Source organism: Pinus tabuliformis, chromosome Q, assembly GCF_031772625.1.
Source record: "Pinus tabuliformis cultivar Carrire ecotype Pingquan chromosome Q, CPIR1, whole genome shotgun sequence".
NCBI classification, from domain to species: Eukaryota; Viridiplantae; Streptophyta; class Pinopsida; order Pinales; family Pinaceae; genus Pinus; species Pinus tabuliformis.
The window spans coordinates 567,325,622-567,351,406 of record NC_142296.1 but is presented as its reverse complement, the minus strand read 5'-3'; the positions used below and the strand labels follow the sequence as shown (position 1 = coordinate 567,351,406).

Below are 25,785 nucleotides of genomic sequence, written 5' to 3'. Positions count from 1 at the left end.
GCTCTATAAGAGCTTTTTTGAAGGTGTCCCAAGTCAAAAAACTTCCATTGCAACGTTGATGCCATTGCCACCATTGCCATCTTTCATTGTCCAAGTACATGCTCCCCACCATAAGCTGAGTCTCATTATCTAAGATGTAATTCAGATTGAAATACTGCTCCATTTGTGCTACCCATGCTGTCAGGTGAGAACCATCAAATTTATGCATATCCAGCTTGGGAGGTCGCGGACGAGATTGATGGTGGGCGCCCCAGAGGTGAAGAGAGTGGCTAGACTCACCCTCACTATGTTCATGGCCAATATATGCCTCCTCGCGGGCTTCCGCCTTGCCCTTAGAGAGTTGGTTAGTTAGTGACGTCAGCTGATCTTGGAGGTCTTTCAAGGATTGTTCAAGTTTGTCGATCTTCTCATTGGCCATAGCTTGAGCTCTAGTTTCTACCATGCACCGATCTGATGTACTTGAAATTTGGGACCGCCTGATTTGTTTTTTTGGCACTAACAATTGAATGGTACCACCTTGCTCAGCTCGTCGTCCTGATTCTTATGGGCTAGATCAGCGATAAGCGCCCAAAATGTCAATGCTGCCAAAAGTCCTACGAAAATCGCGCCCCAATATAGGAACCCCACACAACTACTCAGATCTGATGGATTTGAGAGATTTGAATGGATAGCTCTGAGCAGCGAAACAGATTGCTGCTACGGATCTGATGGATATAGTAGATCTAAATGGCTGTTCTGTTAACTCGAAACTGCGGGACTTACGTCTGCTGCTGCTGCAAACTCCACTTGCGAGATCTGATCTAGAAGAGATTATGCGTGATCCAGAGATAGAAAATGGAACTATGGTCTCGAGGAGTGTCAGGTGCTACAGATCGCAATATACATAAGGGTCTGACAGTAGTACTCGGCCCAATGTTTCAGGGCTCTAACTAAGGAGGATCAACCGTACCCTTAGCTGTACAACCCAACTACCCTATCGTACGAGCGAGTAATCTCTCCAAGTGCTGTTCTCAGTGTACTGTAGCAGCAAGACGGCCGACGGTTTATATATGGCGAGGTTGCAAAGGAGCTAGGGGGCTTCCGATATACCCAGAGGGTACTTGGAAGACAGCCCGTGCGCGGTTCTATCTAATGCGCTACTACTCGAAGGGGTACCCATAGGGGTTACAAGGGAGTCCAACAAGCGTGACCACCTCTTATATTTCCTGCGTGCATGCCTCCCCAAATCCGCAGGTTTATGCGCTCAATGACAGATCCCGTGGTTTAAAGACGCCAGAACACGTCTCTAGCCAAAAAAAAATTTGCTAAGAAATGGAGATCCCACCGGCCCTGGAAAGTGCTTTGATACCACTTGTTATGCTCTTAACTTGCAAGATGATACCAGAATACCAAATATGCAGAGAAATATACCCAGAACATAGAATAGTGAGAAACAACAGCAAGTATTTTATTATTCAAAAAGCAATGTTCACTTGCCTCTTCGAGGGGGCAACCTCCAATAGAGCAAAGCTCGATTACAAAATAAGACACGATGCTCCTCGCAGGGAGTCTCTATCCTTTATATATGACTCATACATGCAATACCATGGTTCTTATTAATACCATCTATCTAATACCATGGCCCATAACTAACTATGGTCCCGTCATTAAATGCGGGTTAACCACTTACAATTATTAATATGGGCTTTATTGACTCTTTACTTAACTATAACTATGACTCGATCCTACTACATAAATAAGGGGGTTAGGGTGGGACCCTAACACTTAGCCATATAGAACAGTGGGACGGATCAAGGTGTCCATAAGGCTCATCTTGGACGAGATGTCCTGGAAGTGATGTCAAAAGCACTGTCTCTCGAGAAGGGCTAAGGATCCATATCCTTTGTTGATCTGAGGCTAAAGCGTTGGTCGCAAACTAAAGTGGGGCCCTGAGAATTGCACCCCAAGTACATATACGTGTTGGTGATCTCAACCTCCTCCCCTCTGAATAGGAAGTGAAGGTCTGAAGTTTTCTTCACCCCATTGAAAATCATAACCTTGGTTTTACCCAAGTTGACCGTCAACTGTCAAAGATCGCAAAACAGAGCTAAGGCATCCAACTACCTCTGTAATCTTTCTGGAGAGGAGGACCACGTCGTCAAAAAAGAGTAGAATAGATATCATGACCTGGTGAAGAAGGCAGCCATCAGTGTCCTGGATATGCTTGTGTAGAAAAGCCTCCAACTCATCAATATAGATCCCAAACAGGGTAGGGGACAATGGACAACCCTATTTAACCCCAATAGTGCTTCGGATGAAATCAGACATCCCATGAACCATGCGAAGATGACCAAGGACAGACTCATATAGGCGCATAATAGCTGTCAATAGGTCATCAAGATGCCAATATCTCTGAGTCTCTGGAGTAAGGCTTCCCTCGGAACAGAGTCAAAAGCTTTCTGAAAATCTACGAAACAACAGTAGACTTTCGAAGAGCGATGTCATGCCTCCTCAATCACAGCACGGAGGGTGAAGATGTGGTCAATGGTCTGATGAGTTGGTCGAAAACCTACCTGTCCCATAGCTTTGAGTTGTCTCTGCTCAAGGTCACTAGAGAGCTTCCTATGTAGAACAGTAGCATACAACTTCGAGAATGTGTGGCCCACCATGATCGTTCTGTAGTTATTAGGATTTTAGCATGAACCTGATTTGTGGATCAGATGGATGATGTGGTGTGACCATGCCGGTGGAAAACCTTCACGGACTACATGGTTGAAGAGATCAGCCAAGTAACTAACCAAAGCACAGAAACCGTGTTTAAAGAACTCTGCTTGGTAGCCTTCCTCATCGGCTGCTTTGCTGTTGTTCATCACCCAAATGGCCTCTCTAATATCTTTGTCTGAGAATAGGTAACAAGAAGGGGGTGGGGAGGTAACATGAACTTGGCCCTGCCCCGGAATATCATAAAGGTTGGAAGTGTGAGAGAACATGGATGTAGGGTTGAGGTCAGATGGAAGAGGGGAGCATCGGGGAAGGATGGTATGCCAAAATTGTTTAGGGGAGTGGGCAAGGAGAGCAGAAAGTTCCCGTCTTCTATGAGAGACAAAGAGTCGTTTCTTGCGACGAAGGAGATAATGGTAAGAAGCTTTGAGGCCAAGGTAGAAGGGTTGAGAGTGGCTGAAAGCATATCGAAGTTCTCGATGTAGAGTCTTGCATTCATCATCATACCATTTGTTCATGGGGCAAGATCCAACTTTTCGGGAGGTGGAAGTGGAACGAGTGGAGTGAGGGAAGGATTTGAGTGCTGCTTCCCAAATGGCAGATGAAAGATGGGTGTATTTAGTGGAAGCAGAATCAAGCAAGGAGAACTGGGTCTCTGATGGGAGCATCTTGCGTAGGGTAGAGGAGAAGATGTCAGGGTCGCCTTCATCAAATCGAAAGGTGGTTCGAGGTGGGCCCCGAGGGGAAGGATGGGGTGGAAGGGGAGGGTCAAACCAGAGAGAGAAGGAAAGAAGTGCATGATCAGCAAGGGGGATGGGGGAGACTGAGAGATGGCGAATAAAAGGGAGCAAGTTTTGGCTAGCGAGGACATAATCAACTACACTTGCACCCCCACCATATGGCCAGCACGTGAAAAAGCAAGAGTCTAGGAAACATGGAAGACCATTTAGAATTAACAACTCCTGTGATTCCCCCAACTGCAATAGATGCTTACCATAAACTGTTGTGGGCCCCAAAGCATCATCTGACATCCGGTGAAGCCCAAATGAATCTGGATCTATCCCCCGGGTACAAAACACATCCTCTAATCGATCATGGAGAGGGATCTGGAGATCTCTAGTATGAGCATTGAAGTCACCTAAGAGGATGACTTCCCCAACATCAGAGTATTGGGTGATGTCAATGTACAAGTCTATAAAGGGGTCCCCATTTGAGCCATTATGGATGGCAAATGGTGAAGAGGTTGGGGGAAAGTAACAGATTACAATGTAGATGTCCCTCGGACGAGAGACTCCGACACTAATGTGAATCCACATAAACCTGGCAAACTCGTCTTCGACTACCACAAATACCCTATTCCGGAGTGAGTCACTAGCCAAACAAGCAACTCCACCTAATCTTCTGACCCCTCCCGAGCTCCTCGTCTCTTGCCGGCAAACTGAGAACCAATGGTAACATGTGATATCTGGGAGAGGTCGAATAGGGCTTGCATGAGTCTCGGTCACGAAGAGGATGTCTGTTGATTCGAGAGCGTCATACAAAAGTCCCAATGATGACTAGAAAGATCCATTGCCATTCCAATAGCGAATAGAGATGCCTGTACCTTGTCGTCTCCCCAAGCGGGCCCGTCATTTGGAACCTCCAGTTCGGGGTTCCCACCTAGGTGGGAAGGAATCCCGAATGACTGCCCGGAGATTCCTGATAACTGTCCATTTCCCTGTCTGTCGTGCTGCCATAACATGTTCCACCTAGGTGGGAAGGAATCCCGAATGACTGCCCGAAGATTCCTGATAACTGTCCATTTCTCTATCTGTCGTGCTGCCATAACATGTTCTCTAGATTGTTTAAGTTCTGCAACCTGTGCTCGAGTGAGGTCCTCATCCAAGAAAATCTTGTTGGGGAGAGAAAACAACTTCCGTTTAACCCTGAAGGCATGGAGTTGATCAGATGCAGTCCGAAACCTGAGGAAGAGAGTGGAGTCGTAGCCCAACCAGGCTCTGTCCAGAGCTATATCGGGGAAGCTAAGGGTATCCTGAAGGAACCTAGCCCCCACTTCCACAGGATCTGAAGAGGAGTGAGGTAAGGGGTGACCTCTCACCTTGAAATTCAATTCTCTCGCTCGTCTGGTGTGTTCTTCCACAAGTTTTGCTTGCACCACCTCCTCAACAGCTACAAAAGGGATAGGAGTTTTATCCTTTGCCCAAACCACCTGTGCTCAAGAATTCATGTGTGTCTCGGTTTCTTGTTTGAAGGTGGCCTGCTGGGATCGGATTTCTTCCTGCTTGCTTTTAAGGTCGAGAATTTATGCATGCAACGTATCATTTGGAGGATGGAGATTTTCTTTCTCTTTGCTTTCATGTAATATCTTCTTAAGGGATAAATTATCCCCTTCCACCTCTGAAACTCTGGTAGAGAGGGTGTGTATTTCAGAACGGAGCTTGTTGTTTTCAGTTTCCAGAAATTCCATTTTCTGCAAAATTTGTTTTACTTGGGCTGTCCAAAATGAAAAATTCGACTCCATGGTTTTTTCATGGACCCCAGTTTCAAGCTGTACCCCTTGACCTTCAGCCATTGTTACTGTGGGTTCAGGCGAAGCTGGAGGCTCTGACAAGATTTCAAGGAATTGGTTAACGTCCATGTGTAGGTCCATCAGAAGTCCTGTAAAAATACTGCACAAACAGGGACTGTAACTTCAGTTGTTATACAGTTGATTTGTCAAACACTTAGCGTGCATCCTCTCTTCCTTTCCTGGTTTGCGCCTCTGCCGTTGCTGTCTGCCATCGGTGCCTAGAACTCGGCAGAATAATTATTTCCTTTTCTTTGAAATCGTCTCTGCCTTATGGCACCACTTTCCAAATGTCACCAGACCTGCAGCGGCAACCTTCTTGCGGTTTTTACAGCAGGAAGACCTTACAACGGCTACTGGATTCCGAGATTTCAGGCGAACGGACAAAGAACTTAAATATCCCTGTTTTAGAGGCCTTGAAGTTCTGGAAAAAAGAGATATAGAGCAAAAAATTGTGAGGAGAACGAATTTCTCAACGTTTCAAGACTTTAAGGATTCAGAGTTTTAGGCATAAGAAACCGTAAAATCACGGAAATATACGGCAAATCGAAAAACAGAGGCAATATCCAACTTTAGACAGAAATCGACGAATTTAAGAAGAAATACAGGCTATTGATGAAATATATGGCAATAATTCTAGTGAGCCTTAGCCGAAGAGAAAGGTTTTAAAGAAAAAATTCATGACTAAAGCCTTGGCAACCATACAGAGAAAGTCCATAAAGAAGCTGCACTAAATCAAACCAAGCCAAATTACTTCGCGCACTACTGAATGACTCTGAAGAACACAATAAGCCGAACGGACTGCCAATACTGGTTCACGAACAAAGATGTCCACGGCATGCTGTTACAGATGGTGTTTATCGCTTGGTCAATCAATGAGGATAACAGAAGAACGATATTTTCGAGAAACGCCAATAATCCTTAAATAAACCTCCGTTCCGCCACAGAATTAGCAGCTTCAGGAGCTCGACAGACTCTTAGGTGGATCGAAAGGCTAAAAGAAAAATAGAAAAGAAAAAACAAAACAAAAACCCGGCAGATCCGAAAATACAAGTAAAATACCGCTAGTATGCTCCAAATTTGACAGCAAAAGGATGTTCTCAACTCGGCTTCGCACTCAGAAGCCGATTACAGTGTCTAAATGGCCAAAATCGCAGCAATTCCAACAATTCTATAAGCTTGTTCGCCTGGAAACCACAGTCCTCGCAGCGCAGCAGAAGACACCTTTGCTAAACGGCTTTCAAAGCGGTAAAAAAGAAGGCACTAGGAGGACAGTGCCTATTCCTTTTAGGTTTTCCTCAGAAAATAGTGTACCATTTTGTAGGTGGTACCTGAGTCATTTATATTGTGGTTTACTCTTGTATATCAAGGATTGCACTGCAAAGAGGGGAAAAGGTCTGGCTTCAACCTGAAAAGCCTAAAAAAAACAAAATAAGCAGAGTAAAGAAAAGGCAACACCAACAACGGATTATCGGTCCATGCAGTGGCAACGAAGTTTAAGTTGATGAGTTGATAAGCATTGATGCATAATAGATTTACAAACAAATTCTTATAACTTATAATTCGTCATAATCTACAGGGTATGGCCATGGGTTACGAAAAGAGGTGCTTGCAAGTACAAAACGGTCCACTATTTCTGTTCTGGGAAGGAACAAGAGACGGAAGAATCCATCCGTCCTGACTCTCAAGTGAATTATGTAAATTATGTAGCAGCATATCCGAAAACCCTAACCCTCAATCTTCTCTGGGTAATATTACAGTCTGCCTCCGGGCTTCCGGAAATGTTTAATTCCGATTTTTTCTTAATAGAAGCTAATGTTTTCTTTTTTTCTAAAGTTGAAAATTCTGATTCTTCTGATTTTAGTTCTGATTCTCATTTAACAGGCTGTTGAAATTTTCTGAGATTGAAAGTTGTTAAAATGAAAAATGGCACACCATGGCGCGCGAATGTGATTGAAACTTAAACCGCTTTTATATAATTCTCATTTCGTGCCATAAATTTTGAAAAGAACGAATCCTACCGGAATTGAAATATATTCAACTCGCCTCAGGTCCTAAACTTCTGCTTAAATTTTCAGTGTTTTCTTCTTCGAGTGCAACCATCTAACAGACCACTGCACAGGCGAACTTTCTCTTCTGGAATGATAAAAACAGGAAGTTAGAAATTATGTTTTGCTGGGCGAAATTTGAACGCCAGAAAGGACTGTAACGGTAAGGGTTGAAATTTGAAAGCTAGAAAAGCTACGGATTGCAGCGGGGAGGTGGTAGATCCATCTTAACATACGAATTTAACAGGATTAACATACGAATTGCTCTAATTTTTTCAATTGCAAATTAATAAGGGTGGGTTGAAATTTGAAAGCTAGAAAAGCTACTGATTATAGCCAGGAGGTGGGAAGGATGAAGGATTATAGTTATTATAGATGCATTTTAAAATACTAATTTAAAATGATAAATATAATTTAATTTTCTTTATGGGGAAATATTTTATTAACTTATATTTAAATATTTTGTATAGTTATTTAAAAAAAAAAAAAAAAAATTGGTTCAAATAAGTAAAATTTCAATTTTGATGATGAATATAGAGTAAAATTTCAATTTTGATGATGGACAGACAAATTACACATCATACGGAACTATAGAATGAGCCTCTTGGCTCAATAATAGACTTACGAATTACACTTACACATCACACATCACACTAAACTGTGGAATGAGTCTCTTGGCTCAATTAGTACAATTAGTACAACTACATTATTAATATGGTTAAGCATATATATCACATTCTAATTACATTATATAAGAAACAAGGAAAGAGAATTCAAATTTTCAAATATTAAATTTTAAAATTAACTAATATTTTAATAAAGATAAATCTATATTAATTTCATTATATAATTTTTTTTAATTTCTTTAATTTATAATTCTTAATATATGTATATATATAAACATTTTATTTTATTTAATATTTACATTTCATCCTTTTAAATTTTGTTTTCGTTTTTTTTTATTTACATTACTTGGAATAATGTTTATAATAGTACATAGGTAGGATTGGTTTGTTAGTTGTTAAGAGATTTTCTCAATAATACTCTCCTTGTTTGGAATTTGTTGGATGTCATGAGTACTATTTATGTGGCTTGTATTTTGGTTTTGAGGTGCAATAGACGAATAGTTTTGTGAGTAGTCTGTATACAATATCTGCTCTTCCAATTTCCTTTTTGGTATCAGAGTTTGTATGGGTGTGACTCCCTCAAGGGAGGGCCCAGGGAGATGAAATAAATGTGAAGATCGATCCTTTGTAAATAGATTAAGGTAGAAGATTGTGTTATGTGGAGTCTCTGTGTGAATAGGTTTTTTTTCTTTCTTTTTTACGGGTATATCTGTTTTCTGTGGAGTTGTTCCTTGTGGAGATTTCCTATGGCCCCCAAGAGGCTGCCATCATAAAGTGGTGTTTTTTGTGTCTATTTATCATTGTTCAAGCTTGCCTAAGTTTTCTTGATGAGTTGGTATGTTTCGCACATGATTTTATGTCTAAACTCATTGTGTTCGCCCCTTGTCCGATCCTTCAGACTTGGACAATTTTTTTTTGCAAAATGAAACCATTGAGGCAAGGAGCACATGAGTGCACTCTTAAGCCTTGATCGAGAATCCTTCATTGTTTAGAAGTGCATCCTACACCCTCCAAGAGTGCATAGTGCACTCCTCAAGCATCTTCCCCCTTCTTTGTTCTGAACTACGCCCTTTGAGAAAACAAATCTGCCTTTGAGAACACTCCTTTGACTTGAAGAAGTGTACCCTCCTTGAGTGCATGAGTGCACCCTGGAGACCGGAAGCTCAACCCCTTTAGCCTTCAACAATGCACTTGACACCCTTCTTGACCTTTGAGCACTCTATGAAGCCCTGAAGCCTCATCCTTCGTCCTTTGACAATGCACCCTATGTTGTCCTTTGCTTTCTTGAGTGCATGAGTGCACTCCAAAGCCCTAAAGCCTCTCTCTTCAACCTTCCACTCTGCGCCATGTGCCCTCTTTATCTCCCTTGAGCACACAACGCACTTGGGAAGCTTGAAGCCTCACCCTTCGTCCTTAGGACATGTGCCTTGCACCCTCCCTTGAGTGTCTCTTTCTCTTGAGCACATGAGCACATCTTGAAGCCATAATGCCTCTTACCTTCATCCCTTCAACCTTTCAAAGTGCGCCCTTGCGCCCAAATGCTCTCCTTTCTCCTTCCAAGTGCATTGTTAAGGCATGAACAAAAAATATGCATGAAACATGTTAGAATAGGATATTTTCAGGTTAATGGTTGCTTGTCATGAGTGATTGTAGTTACAGGTATTCCAAGAACAGCATGGCAAGCATGCAGGAAGAATATCGGGCAAAGAAGGCACCCAAAGGAAGCATACAAAATAAAGAACAAGTTAATTTTTTTACAATTGAAGCACCTTGAAGCCTCCATAAGATCAAAGACCCTTTTGAGGGTGAAGACATCAACGATTGGACCCTGCATGCAAAACAAAGACACGAGTGGCAGCCATGTCACCCATTAAATAAATTCCATGTCATCAATCACTATAATTCCCAGTCATCAATAATAGTGACTTGTCATGTCCCATCACATGATGATGTGGAAGTTATGATGTAATAATGTAATCACTGTAAAGACAAATAAGTGGAAGTCCAAGAGTTATGTATGGACAAAAGAGCCATGGAAGTCAAAAAGATATGTAATACCAAGAGTCATATGTAATTCCAAAGGTCATTTGGAAGTCCAAAGGTTGTAGAAGTTTAAAGGTCATTTGGAAGTCCAGAGATTGTAGAAGTTTAAAGGTCATTAGGAATTGGAAATTCAAGATTCATGAGGATGTAAAATGTCAAGTGGTGTCACAGTATATTTCATGTATTTCTCACTTTCCACTCGAATCTGGATGTTTTTGCCCTTATATGGAAGCCATAAATATGACCAACCTGTAACAAAATACCCTTGTAATTTACTAGACCAGTCTCTCCTCAGGAGTACGCCATAGGGTTTAGCAATGTACAATATTTATACATTGATGTACTCAATGATCAGATGAAAAATGGATAAGAACATTCTTGAGTTCACCAATTGCTTGGACAAGAGATTTGTCCAATTCAATGATTTATGCATCGGTTTTGTCCCATTTGGCATTAATTTTCTTAGCAACAGATAATGGCATTACATTTACAGATGCACCTGAATCGACTAAATAATTATTGACATTGTAATTAAAATTTTTAAAGGTTAACAAAAATGGAGGGAAAAGAGTGTTAGCATCTAATGTTACAAAATTAACCATAGATTCAAGGGAAGCAGAAGACTTACCAGACACCTGCTGAGAGGAGGAAGCTTTGTACCCTGGGGAAGGTTGTGAACAGGCTTGGACAAGTAGTTCACGTTGGCCTGCTATTTTCGCGAGCTCAAAGATGGAAATATTGGCTCACGCTCTCTTCAAATCTTCAACTATGTTATAATTAACTGTTTCACTTTTAGTAGCCAATGCCAAAGTGTCTAGAGGAGTGGATTTGTTTGATACTTCCAAAGTGACGGACTTACTTTTGTTGCTTGAGGAAGTGTTCTTAGAAGTAGTTACATTTCCAGACTTACTTTATGCATTCTTAGCAGGATTAACCAATGGTGAAATTGTTCTTAACAATTGTTCCTTCAATTTCTACCTCATCACCTCCTGTTCATAAATGGTCCCTTGGCTCCTCAAGTTATATCAACCATTTTGCTTCTTAGGGGGCCGGGGGGGAGGGCGGCTCACTTTGAGGTGGTGCTTCAACACTTTTCTCGTCAACATTGATAATACAATTAAAAACATTCACTGCATGTCCAATATTCGTACTTTCTTTAGCCATTGCAAGTTCATTTGTTTCTTCCATCTGCTCAGACTGCTCATCCCCTAGTAAAGAATCCACAATGTGTGCGACCAGAGCATTCATGTTGTGGTTCCACTGTGGGCATGTTTTCTTTGAATGATATTCCTGGTAGAAAGAGAAATAGTTATGCATACTCGTACTTTCAATATTCAACACAACATTCAAATTCTGGGAAGATTTAGCCAACTGATTGCTTTTTTTTATTATTATTCCTTCTAAATGGAAAAGACTTGGGAGGTTTACTAATGGTAGAAGTTTCGCTTAACATTCTCTATAATTCAGAAAGTTTGTTAGTGAGTGCTTTTAATGTCCCGGTCAAGCTTTCAATATCTGCAGAATCCTTTTCTTTAGCCTTACTTGAAAAACGTTGAGACTTCCTTCTAACCTCCTTAGAGTCTTTAGATTCATCATCATCATTAATGACTCCAATAACATGCAAGTCCTTCTCCACAGCGAATTCTTCTGCAAAGTTTAGTGCCAATGTTTCCTTTGCAACTCATTTAACAAAAGAGGAAATGTTTGTTGGCAAGGCAGTTGTATAATAATTAATAGTGATTGAATTGTGAGGTTACATGCTCGGGGGAAACTTATTGAATATACGGTTGAAATTTTGATTGACATCTTTTACTTTCTCCTTTTCCCCCATTTTACTGTTTCCGAGCTCTTTAAATAACATGGCAGGAGTCTGTCATCAACGAATTTCTCCAAAAACAATTTTTTAAACTCCCTCCAACTTTGGACTGAATTGACAAGCAAACTATGGTACCATGTTATTGCTCTACCTTCTAATGTAAAAGGAAAAATCCTACAAGAAACATCATCGTACCACACCTCTAACATCCGTAGACACATATAAAAATCGTCGATATGATCTTCTGCCTTAGTCTTCTTGTCTGGATCAAACTTTGATAACAACTTTTCTAGATGTCTTGGCATTCTAAGAAGATGATCTGAAAGAGAAAGAGGCCCTTGGGACATCCAATCCAGGTCCTAGTTGCCCATGTCTTCATCTCTTGGTTGCTCCTCCTTTTCAGAATCTGTCGAGCCTTCTCCTTCACTGTCTAAACTGTTGTTGAACTCAAAATCAGTTCCTGGATGTTCTTCGTCGGAAAGAACAATGTATTCTTCATACCCTTCGTTTATGGGTGTAAGTGGTTCATGTTGAATTGTGTCTTCAAAGGATTCTACTAACTCTTCAAGAGTGGAAAAGCCAAATCTTCCATTGATGCAACTAATACACTAGTACGAGTTGTTTCTTTCTTCTTAAGATGATGCGAGAGATTATGAGCAACAAGGAGTAAACTGATAGATTTTGCAAATTTATGGGTTATAGGTCGAAGTGCCCAGAGTTGTTCGTAGGTAACCTTGTATGCCAACTCTGAAACAAGTTGAGAAGACCCTCCTACTTCGGGAATAGGAGTTGGAATAATGCTCAGAATATTACTACCTTGTCCAGAAGATGAATGATTAGGATGTGCAGAGTTTAGAAGAAAGTCTTTTGGATTAATCACATTGATAGGATTTGGTCGACGTTTCGAACCAACTAATGTGGTTCATCCTAATGTGGAACCACATTAGTTGGTTCGAAACGTCGACCAAATCCTATCAATGTGATTAATCCGAAAGACTTTCTTCTACATTATGGATCACACAATTCTTAAATCTAACATGTGCAGAGTTATCAACCATGAAAAACTGGTTGCCCTCCTTCTAGCGCCAAAATGTTGATGATGCTGGATACTGCTAACATACAAGGCATCTCCTCGATATGAGGTCCTAATTAGACCTCACATCGTTTGGTGTAGGAGTCCCATCCAAAATATGACCCGACTGTCATTTACTTAAATATATGCCTTGGCTTTAGCAGTTAGCACGAGAGAGAAGAGCACATGTGCTTTTGAATGAGAAAGAGTGTGTGCCTTGTGAATGTTCGATTGCAGATGTATCAAGGTTCTTTCACTGTAGAGGGGAAATAAAGTGAGCTTCTAAAAGAGAAGTAATAGTACTAATTTAATGGATACACACACAGATGATTAATGTTCGTCTAACATCACATGAAATAGTTCACATAGATGCGATGATCGTTACAATCATTACAACACATTTCCAATAAGTTTCTTGGAAATCTTTGGAAATTATTTCTTGGAAACTGATCATGAGTGTTATGAAGCACAACCATCACCCATCCCACCTGATACATAGTTGGAGCTCCTTACTTGTTATCCAACTGGTGCAAATGAATCTTATAATATAGATGTACATAGTAAGAGTAATAATAGTATAGTAAGAAGCTTAGTAGCTAATAGTATTTGGACTCTATACTTTGATGGTTCAAAGACGTAAGATGGCTCTAGATTTGGATGCATACTTATAGACCAACTCAACAAGAAGTATATCCTATCATTATGTTTGGAGTTCGAGTGTACAAATAATACTATTGAATATGAAGCACTCGTACTTAGACTAAAGAAAGCCATCAATCTGAAGGTATAGTTACTCAAGGTAATTGGTGCCTCATAAGTGGTTACTCATCAGGTATGGGATACTATCCACTGTGTTTCACCAAATATTAAAAACTACTAGCAGGAGGTATGTCATTTGATTAATTATTTTAAAAGTTTTAATATTATTTTAGTTTGTAGGCTTATAAATGCCGCAACAAATGCATTAGCAAATGCAGTTGCTAGGTCGCCATTGAGAAATGGATTTTCTATTTAGATTATATATAAACCATTTTTTCCTGATAATGTCACTAATTTACGTGTTTTCAATGACGACCGACATATACTGCATTTTATGGCTATTGCAGACGTGTTCAAAGATGCTGCCATAGAAGAGGATGAACATGAAAAGAATTTGCAGAACACGTCTAATGCAATGAAAGACAACGCCAGGCCTAAAGGTGTGGTGTCCCTTGAAAAATTATATGACTTGCAAAATCGGTTTAAAGGACCAATCAATACCAAGACTCAAAGCTCAAAGTTATCATCTGACAAGTCAACTTGAGAACTCAAGAAGATCTGAAGTATGTAAACCTCGATATATGTTGTTCTCCACAAGAAAGACAAGTATTCATCAATTATTCAAATAGTATTGTGATGTGTTTGCATGGAAATACGGCGACTTAAAGACATATGATACTCGTATTATCTAGCATGTCATTCCCATCAAAGAAGGGGTAAAACCTTTTCAGAAGAAACTAAGGAAAGTTCATCCAACGCTGGAGCCCCTGATTAAAAAATAATTGAGAAAGCTGTTGGATGCTCGGATCATTTTCAAAGTTAGACATTCCACTTAGGTTTCAAAATTGGTCCCAGTTAGAAAGAAGTCTGGTGAGATAAGGTTATGTGTATACTTCCGCAATCTCAACTGGGCATCCGATAAAGACAATTAGCTAGTGCCATCCATGGAACAAATCCTCTAAACAATATATGGGTTTGATATGTTCTCGCTACTAGATGCTTTTTCTAGTTATAATAAAGTGCTAGTTGTGAACTAGATTGTTTGAAAACTACCATTAGGACCAAATGGGGAACATTCACTTTTAAAAGAATGCCATTCGGGCTTATCAATGTTGTTGCTACATTTCAAAGAGTGATGGAGATCGCTTTCCATGGCTTGCTTGGTTAGAGCGTAGTTGTTTATTTAGATGATGTTACAGTGTTTTCCAAGAGAATATCAAATAATGTGAATCATCTGAAACAAATATGTGAGCGGTGTTGTAAATATGGGATTCCTCTCAATCCCAAGCAACATCTTTGGTGTGTCAGAAGACACTCTCTTAGGACACGTCATTGCAAAGAGTGGAGTTAAAGTTGATCCTGAGAGGGTCAAAGATATTACCCAGATCCCTTTCCTAGTGAATAAGAAGGCTATTCAGTCTTTCTTATGAAATATTAATTTCATGTGAAATTTCATCTATGATTACACTCAGATAGTTAAGCCTTTACAAGAGATGATTAAGAAAGATGCGACTTATAAATGGAACAAATGGGAGAAGGATGCTTTCACTCAAAATAAACAAGTTATCGTTGATGCACCTGCATTATTCAATCCTAATTATGGCAAAGACTCAAAATAAACAAGTTATTGTTGATGCACCTGCATTATTCAATCCTAATTATGGCAAAGATTTCCTACTTTATACCTTTACTTTAGATTCATCTATTGTGGCCATATTGACTCAAAAGGATATTGAAGGAAATGAATGGCCCATCTCTTTCATTAGTACTGGCTTACAGGGGCCAGAAGTAAACTATCCTGCCTTCAACAAACAAGTGTACGTTGTTTATAAGGCAATCAAATACTTTAGGCCCTATCTTCTAAAAGCTCACATGATAATTTTTGTGCCTCATTCGGTGGTAAGAACACTATTTGTGCAACAAGGGTTGGGTGATAAGAAGGAAAATTGGATGATGTGCTTACAAGAATATGATATGGAGTTTAAACCAGTTCATACCACTAAGGGTCATGGCCTCTGTCAGCCAGCAGCCGAAGCGAGAGATGTTCCCGAGCAATATCTTTTAGGTTGGGAGTAGGGGATAGAGATGTACAATGTTGAACATGTTCCCCAGTCCACATCTACAGCACCATGGTATTCCAATATTCGACCATTCCTATAGAACAACACTATGCCAATGCATTTATCGAATAAACAAAAGAGGGAATTTCACCTTAAATCTCTATCTTACTAGCTTGTTCATGGAGTACTTTTCAAAAAGCACCACAATGGTGACTTTCTAAGATACCTTGAGCCACAAGATACAAAGAAGGTACTTAGCGATTTTCACGATGGACCAGCAAGCAGTCACTATGCAGGAAACGCAATTGCACATAAGTTGATGAGGGCTGGTTATTATTGCCCCGTTCTATTCAAAGATGCTCACGCTTATGTCCGCAAGTGCTCAACTTGTCAAAGATGTGTCGGTCAGGATTGGAGGTCAGTCGCCCCACTGCTACTAGTAGCAGTCGAGGAACCATTCCAACAGTGGGGCCTAGATGTTATCGAAGAAATCTTTCGACATTCTTCGAAGCAACACTGATATATTCTAACAATGATAGATTACTTTACTTGGTGGTCAGAAGAAATACCTTAAAACAAGTAAATGACCAATAAGTCATTCACTTCTTGCAGCAAAATAATATAACCAGGTTTGGCATTCTCGCGTATCTTGTCTTTGATAATGTGACTTATTTTTCGTCATTGAAACTTTATGAATTCATATTAGAAAATGTGATTGCATTAAAGCATGCATCTAATTATTACCCACAGGGAAATGGTTTGGCTCTATCAGCAAATAAAAAAATTATCCGTATAATCAAGAATACCATTTTCTCTAAGAAAAGGAATTGGCACAACGCTTTGAAAAATGCATTATGGGCTAACGTGTAACTCCTAAGCCTTCCCTTAAGACCTCACCATACTTTCGGTTTATGGTAAACAATTTATCTTGCCCCAAACCTATATCTCTTAGCCTTGAAAATCTCCCAAGAGTCCTAAGGTAGGCCTTACCTTCTGGTTCATAACAGGATAAATACTTTACTCAAACTTGAGGAAGAAAGGCTCAAAGCGAAAGAGAGATTCGTTGTTCATCAAAACCATTTTAAGCACTGGTTCGACAAGAAATACGCATGGGCTAGGAGTTTCGATGAGGGTAGCCTAGTACTGAAGTGGGACAAAGCCCACGAAGATAGAAGCAAACACATGAAGTTCCAAAACTTGTGGATTGACCCGTTTACCATTGAAGAGAAACTCGGTCATAATACCTTCAAGATGAAATCCTTAGATGGGAGGATTGACCCCCTTCCCATAAATGGATGAGATTTGAAGCATTATTTTCAATAGCATCTCCAAGATGCACTTCCTATACAACTTGACCTTCTTATTTTTTTCATCAAGTGTCGGTCGTCTATGTGTGATGTTAGTCGTGTCCTATCTTGTTCGATATCTTGGTCATTGTGCATAAATAAGATCGTGTGTGAAAAGTTCATGACTCTAAAGGAATTTTGTGGTGGAATAAAGAGATAGCGTGGCAACCACAACGCTTGGATTTATGTTTGTTCTTCTTCTTTGTTTGGGAAGATGCCATAGGTTGAGCTAAGTCTGGATGGAAAATACGATACATCCAAAAGGAAAACCTTGAGGGAACCTATTAGATCTACGTATATGCTAGCATCCAAACTACTCAAATTGGTGTATATCTACTTGTGTGTTAACGCTTGCCCAATCTAGTAGAGAAAGGGTAAGGGGAAAATCTAAAGCGAGCAAACCAATATCACAGGTTATATGAAGGCCTCTCTGAAGGGGAAACCTCCCCTGCTCTCAATAATTTAGGATCTCTCTTCCACCTGTAGAAAATAATAAGTGTCGAAGCACATTCCTATTAAATGAATAAATAAAGGGTGAAAGGAGAGAAAGACTTCTTGTGTAGGGAGGTGAAGCAAGCGACTTCGGCGGGGTACTGTCCAGGCCTTTTGGCAGCAAAGTAACGTTTGTGCTCTTGAAGTGACTCTGCTGAGGTTCTGTCTAGGCCTGCTGACAGTTGAGCAACACAAACTGGATTGAAATAATTGTGATATGGCATATCTCTTGTGTGTTGAACCAAGTGAAATAAAGGTACTATGTGTATAACTGGGCCGAAAAGGGGAATTCAAGGCAATTTTATTGGTCAATCAATACTTCCTAAAGGGCTGACCTTTTAATTGAAAATTCGTTCTTAAATAGAGAAGTTGAAGCTTGCCCAGTGTGTCACCAAGTGTTGTCGCTGCTACAACACCCTCCAAAAATTTCACTACATTCAAATTTTGGAGCCTACTTCACCGTCATATATAGTGTCACCTTAGTCTTAAGTGTCATTGCAAGTCAATATATTTTCAAGTTTTCTTGATCATCCCTGTGTGTTGTCACATTTATTAGAACATCTCTAGTGCATTTCATGGTCCTAACACCTTTGTTGCTGTAAAACGACAATGTTTGGTCGCAGTCGCACATACTTTGCTTGTTGTACTTGGGGAATGTATGTAAAGTGGCATTTTGATGTCTATTTATAATTGTTCAATCTTGTCTAAGTTTTCTTGGTGTTTTGGTATGTGTCGCACATTATTTTATGTCTAAACTCATTATGTTTGCCCCTTATCCAATCCTTTAGACTTGAACAAATTTTGGTTGCAAAACGAACCCATTGAGGCAAGGAGTGCATGAGTGCACTCTTAAGCCTTGATTGGGAATCCTTCATTGTTCATAAATGCACCCTACACCCTCCAAGCATGTATAGTGCACTCCTCAAGCATCTTTCCCCTTCCTTGTTCCAAATTGTGCCCTTTGAGAAAACAAGTCTTCCTTTGAGTGGACTCCTTTGACTCGAAGAAGTTCGTCCTCCTTGAGCGCGTGAGCACACCTAGAAGACCTAAAGCTCAACCCCTTCAGCCTCCAGCAGTGCGCCCTGCGCCCTCCTTGACATTTGAGCGCATGAGTGCACTTTGAAGCCCTAAATCTTTATCCTTTATCCTTCGACAATGCACCCTGCACCCTCCTTTGCCTTCTTGAGTGCATGAGCGCACCTCGAACCCTTGAAACCTCTCTCTTTAGCCTTTAGCTCTACGCCATGCACCCTCTTTGTCTCCCTTGAGCGCACAACACACTTGGGAATCCTGAAGCCTTATCCTTCTTCCTTCAAACATGTGACCTACACCCTCCCTTGAGTGTCTCTTTCTCTTGAGCGCATGAGTGCATCCTGAAGCCCTGAAACCTCTTCCCTTCAACCCTTCAGGATTTATAAGTGAAACCTTATGACCAAAAGCTCTCCTTGCTCCTTCCAACCGCAATGTTAAGGCATGAATAGAAAATCTACATGAAAAATGCTAGAATAGGAGATTTTCAGGCTGATGGTTGCTTTTCATGAGTGATTGTGGTTATAGGTATTCCAGGAACAACATGGAAAGCATGCATGAAGAAGACTAGATAAAGAAGACATCCAAAGGAATCACATAAAACAAATAACACATTGAAGTCGTGATAATCAAAGCACCTTGAAGACTCCATAAGATCAAAAACCCTTTGGAGGGTGAGGACATCAATGATTGGAAGTTGCATGCTAAACAAAGCCATGGGTGGAAACCATGTCAACCATTGAATAAAGTCCATGTCGTCAATCACTATAAGTACCATTCATCAATAATAGTGACTTGACATGTCCCATCGCATGATGATGTGGAATTTATGATGTAATAATGTAATAATTGTAAAGACAAATAAGTGGAAGTCTAAGAGTCATGTATGGAAAAAAGAGTCTTGGAAGTCCAAAAGACATGTAATACCAATAATCATATGTAATTCCAAAGATCATTTGGAAGTACAAAGGTTGTAGAAGTTCAAAGGTCATTAAGAATTGGAAAGTCAAGATTCATGAGGATGTGACATGTCATGCCTCAAGTTATAAAAGGATCCTCATTACTCGAGCAAAATACTTTTAACCTTGGCTTCTCCCACAAGCCATTAGAGAGATAGAGTTAGTACTTTTGGGAAGCAAATAGTGGCTCTAACGCTCCACTCTTGGAGCTAGTGATGTTCATTGTAATTATGTCTGCTGGGATTGTTTCTTAATACTTGAAGCCTTTCAACCAACACATTTTCATACATGGATTGTGGATGTTTTAATACTATTCTTTGAATGTTTATGATTCATGTTTGCTTTCACATGTAATTGAACTATGTCGTTGACTTTGGTGCTTAACCTATTGGAAATGTGTTTTAATGATTTTAATGATCGTCGCATCTATGGGAACTATTTCGCATGATGTTAGACGAGCCTTTCTCATCTGTATGTGTCTCCATTAGATATTAATGTTACTTCTCTTTTAGAGGCTCACTTTATTTACCCTCCTGCAGTGAAATAACCTTGATACATCTGCAATCGAACATTCACAAGGCACACTCTCTTGCTCATTCAAAAGTACATGTGCACTTCTCTCTCGTGCTAATTGCTAAAGCCAAGGCATTTCTTTAATTAAACGACAACCGGGCTGCATTCCGGATGGGACTCCTGCACCAAACAATGTGAGGTATAACTGAGACCTCATATCGGGTAGATACTCTATATGTTGGTAGTATCCAACACCATCAAAATGTACCTAATATCTTTGAGGTATTTTCTTAAGGTTATCCCATCTCAATAACAACACGTGGATGGCATCAATTATGGTTACTTATATCATAGATAGAAATGCATTATGGACATTTCTATGAAGATTAAAATGATGTAATTTCAAGAAGGTGAAAATCTAATGAAATGGGTTATTGTAGGCAGATTCATGGGAAAATTGGTTAATAATGATTCCCTCAATCACTGGTTAGAAGCAAGCTTGAAGATATGGTTAGGGTATAGTTTAGGATTTCATATGTTAGTTAAAAGGCAAGTATTATTTAAAACATGGAATGAAAAAGATATTGATACTATATTGTCCCTTTAGTAATGTCCTTAATGTAGAAATTTACAGGGTAAGTTCCTTAGATAGAACAACAATGGACATCGCTCACAAACAAATCACAGATGAATACACCAGTATCCTTGACGTGGTTAAAACCCTCAAAGAGGGAAATAGTCCATGGCCTAAGACAACACGGCCACTTTAAGAAATTTATTAATGTAAAAGAAAGAAAATTTACATAAGCTTCTCTCATGAATGGTCACCTAACAAATGACCCTCCATGCTCTTTAAATAAATATCATGGACTAATCGGGTGTTAAGACACAGATCAAGCGTCGGTAATACCGAGGAGAGAATGAACCGTCAGATCACTTCATGTCTAGAACATATCGTGATCGTCGGATTGCGAGTTAAAAAAAGTACATACTAAATAAACACACTTTACTTAACGATATACTAGACCAAGTTGTACTTAATTATTTCCTATGTGTCAGAATATCCTAACACCCCCCCTTAAGAACAACTTGGGATAGGATTGAAGGATGTACAAATATGACACAATAGGAGAAGGAATGAGGCATTAGAACCTATCCCCCCTTAGTGACAACTTCCTGAACTCCAACAATAAATCGAAGTTTAGTAAACTTCGCCTCTGTGAGGTCCTTTGTAAAGATGTCTGCAACTTGATCATCGGTTGAAAAATATTGCACCTCAAGAACATGGTAATGAATGAGCTTTCTGATGAAGTGCATGTGTAGTTCAATGTGTTTGTTGCACTGATGTTGGACTAGATCTTTTCATAGTTGAATGGCACTTTGATTATCACACCAAATTTTAGTCAGATGTTGCTGCTAAAAACCAAACTCTGATAGGATCTAACGAAGCCACCGGGCTTCCTCACTAGCTTCAACGATGCCACGATACTCTGCCTCTGCTGAAGAAAGAGAACTAAAACTTTGTTTCTTGCAAGCCCATGTAATAGGTCTAAAACCAAGAGTGAAGACATATCCCGTAGTAGACTTTCGATCATCAGGGTCACCAGCCCAATCAAAATCAGTGAAACTAACCAATAGAGGAGATGCATATACATTGTAAAGAATCCCAAATTGAACTGTACCTCAAACATAACGAAGTATTATTTTAGTTGCTTTCTAATGAATTTCATGTGGGTTTTGCATAAACCGAGCAACAAGTCCAAAAGCAAAGGAAAGGTCAGGACGAGTATGGGTCAGATACAAAATTTTTCTAACATGCTGACGATATAAGGTTGCATCAACTTTAGGGGAAGTACAAGTGATTGAAAGTTTGACTCTAGACTGAAAGAGAGAAGGGGATGGCTTACAGTATTCCATGTGAAAGTGGTGTAGAAGATCACATTGGGAAAGGGAAATACCTTCTTTGTATTGCAAGACTTGAAGACTAAGAAATAATGCAAGTGTCTTAAGTCTATCATTTCAAACTGCTTTTTAAGACTAGACTTCACATGGTTTATAAGGTTGGGATCACTACCAGTAAGGCTAAGATCATCAACATAAAGAAAAAGAATGATAAGAGTCTTACCCACTTTCTTGGTGTAGACAATATTGTGAGAATGGCACCTAGAAAAGCCAGTATCTAAAAGAAAGCTATCAATTTTGGCATACCAAGCTCGAGGGGCTTGCTTGAGACCATAAAGGGATTTATTAAGCCGACATACAAGGTTGGAGTATGTTTGTATAAAGCCAGGAGGTTGTTCCATATAGATTTCTTCATGCAAGTCTCCATTCAAGAAGGCGGATTTTACATCCATCTGTTGGACTTCCCATTTGAAAGAAGCAACAAGGTAAAGAACTAGGCAGATACAGTTCATTTTAGCAATATGGGAGAAGGTTTCAGTATAGTCAATGCCTTCAACTTGTGAAAAACCCTTAGCAACAAGAAGAGCTTTATGTTTATCAACTTTTCCATCTGGTCCAAACTTGGTTCCATAAACCCATTTGCATCTAACAAGTTTTCGTCCCTTTGGAAGAGGAACAAGGTCCCATGTATCATTTGCCAATAATGAATGATATTCTTCATTCATAGCTACGTCCCAATCTGGATGGCCTGAAGCTTCTGCAAAGGTGTCAGGATCATAATTCGTTGAAGCTTGAGCTAGTAAAGAAGAGGCTCTATCGAACTGAGAACATGTACGATGTTGATCTATAGGATCACCTGCAAGAGCACTTGCTGCATCCCGAGTAGTGCAGACCCATTTTGGAAGCTGAGGAGTTGAAGCAGGATCTCGAGAAGGTGGGGAGGATTGTCATCCTCGCTATCATCTTCTGAAGAAGGAATATTTTCAGAATTAGAAGGGATAAAGAGAGGTGGCACATTCACCGAACTAGGCTCGTAGGTCGATATGTTTTCAACAAACTTTACATCTCTTCTGATGATAACATTTTTGGATTTAGGTTAAAGAAGTCTATATCCTTTGACATCTTCAGAATATCCAACAAAAATACATTTTTCACTCTTAGGTTCTAAGAATTTATGTTTCTCATCTAGAATATGGGCCCATGCTTCACTTCAAAAAACACGAAAGTGACTTACATCTGGTTTAATTGATCTCCATGCTTCTTCTAGAGTGGTATTCTTTAAAACCTTAGTAGTAGTGTGATTTACTATGTAATTTGCACAGTTAATTGCTTCTGCCCAAAAATTAAGACTAAGTCCTTTAGACTAAAGAATACAATTAGACATTTCCTTTAAGGTGCGATTCTTCCTTTCGACTACATCATTTTGCTGTGGAGTATATGGAACATTATGTTGCAATGGAATTCCATGCTCAGTGCAAAAGTTGATGAATTTGTTGTTAACCTATTCTCTGCCATTATCAGATCTTAGCTTAAGAATTTGATGTCCAGATTATTTCTCAACAAAGGCCTTAAAGGCTAAGAACATGTTAAAGACTTCACCTCTTGATTTTTAAGAAGTATACCCAAGTGCGTATGGAGAAATCATTAATGAAAGTTAAGAAATACTTGTAGCCAAAGAATGAAACAATTGGAAGTGGACCACATAAATCACTATGCACAAGTTGTAAAGGGGTTGAGGTGTGCCAAGAGGCACATTTTTCAAAACTATCCCGATGATTTTTTCCGAGTACACATCCGGAACAAACACCATCTCTGCAAGATACCATAGGAAGACCTATCACCATATTTTCTTTATATAGATTTTGAAGGGAGCAATAGTTTAAGTGACCAAATCACTCATGCCAAATTTTGCTCACTTCATCATTATGAGCAACAAATACCGTGGGAAGACTTGATGACCCAAATTTGTTAAACTTATACAACCTTGTAGAATCATCAACAATTCCAATAGCTAAAATTTGTCTAGGATCTCTTAGGTCCTTAATTACAACATCATGAGGTGAAAATTCAATGGTTTTACATCACTTGAATGAGTTATCTGATATACAGATAGAAGGTTGTTGGATAAGGTAGGAGCATATAATACATCATTAAATTGACCATTGTCTAGATGAATAGTTCTAGTCCCTACAACACTAAGAGATCTATCATCACTAACATATATATTTTTGGTGTTACAATCATTTAAAGAATAAAACATGATTTTATTTTTGGCCATGTGATAGGAAGCTCCAAAATCAATGAGCCACTCATGAGAATGAGAAGAAGAAGATACATTTAGTGCATAACCAGACCAAGATGTTTGACAACCACATGCAGAAAGTGTTATTCTTGAAGATGAAGTTGAAGTTAAAGAGTGCTCCAAATGGATGTTATGTTTCTTCATTATTGCTTCCAAGGTTTCCATATTTTTAAAGAATTTGGATTCTAAGTGGACATCACGATTACAAAAGTTGCAATGTCTGTTAGACTTCTTCCCTTTCATTTTAGTTGCCTTATCATTTTGTTGAGTTGATTTTTCATTTTGAGACTGAAATGGCTTAGGACCTTTGTTTGGTTAAGGACCATTCTTTTTAGGATGTCGTTTCTTAGGATTCTTTGAACTTGGTTGTTGATGGGCTACTAAAGCTTTCTTAGAAGAGTTTCCAGTATTAAGAAGACCAAGATGTAAGAGTTTTTCTTATTCTCTTATTAAAGAATCACAAAAGGCATCTAAAGAGGGGGACTTGTAGTCTTGTCCTTAAGAAATAAAGGTTTATCTAGTAGAATGGAAGGTGGAAACAAACACAAGTAGGCTAGTCCTAACTTAGTAAGAATGGAATAGATAAGACTACCATATTCTTTCTTAACCTTAACACCTTTCAAGAGAAGTCTAAGGGTCTTGAACTTGGACAAAAAATCTTCAATGGAAAATTTTTTATTGGGGTCCAATGTAAGCAACTCATTTTTTATTTGATGGGCTCTAATTTCATTTTTAATTCCAAAAACTTTATTGAGTTTTTTCATTGCTTGATCGAGGGTATCAATTTATGCGATATGGAATCTAAGGTTTGGAGAAATAGACATCTCTATCAACCCACATGCTTGATCTTGCTTATTTTCCCATTTGGCTTGCTTGTCTTCACCTTGAGGTTTAGACCCTTGGGTTGAGGCTATTTTATAAAGACCTTTACTTCTAAGTATATTGACCATGTATGATAGCCATTGGAAGTAGTTGGTGCCGTCAATAATAACTAGGAATGTAATTTCCATTTTAAACGACACTGAAGTTGTAGATGTTGAAACTAAGTGTTCCAATGGAAAGATCTCGAAAAATTACGCTGATTAAAAAATAACGGCTTTGAAAACAACGTCCAAATGAAGAAGTTATGGCTTTTTGAAGAAAAGTTGTTGAAGATGTTGACGAACCACGTGAATGTTGGGAAGTGAATGATAATGTTTAAAAAAAAAAAAGAACTCACTTTCCAAACTTAATCTAATTAGCTCACTTTTAAAAAATGATTATTTTACGTGACCCGCTTTTATAAATAAGTGAAAGTCACTTTTACAATGATACTTTATGAACTATCCACTAAATTGTAACTTAAATAAAAAATAAAGTGACTTTAGAATTATAAGTGACTCACTTTTTATAATGGGTGAGAACACTTTTACATAAAGTAACTTTAAAACATAAGTTACATGTGCTTTTTGAAAAAATAACTCAACAAAAAGAAACACTTGAACCCAAGACCTCTATTCTCATAAAGTAACTTTGGACCAAATGAGCTAGTTTAAAAAGTTAGTAATTTCTG

General features: G+C 39.2%; 1 protein-coding gene across 4 annotated transcripts in view; it reads right to left on the bottom strand.

Moving 5' to 3' along the window:
• Positions 1-7,642, bottom strand: part of EMB2757 (Transducin/WD40 repeat-like superfamily protein) — a 249,143-nt gene extending 241,501 nt beyond the window's left edge. For 2 of the 4 annotated variants that reach the window (XM_089384886.1, XM_089384888.1), the window contains exon 1: positions 7,288-7,642. The gene's annotated coding sequence lies outside the window, so the exon portion shown is untranslated. Of the gene's footprint in view, positions 1-6,328; positions 6,970-7,287 lie in introns of those variants that run through there. The other 2 variants (XM_089384889.1, XM_089384887.1) reach the window with 2 other exon arrangements.
• Between the last annotated feature and the right edge of the window lie 18,143 nt (positions 7,643-25,785).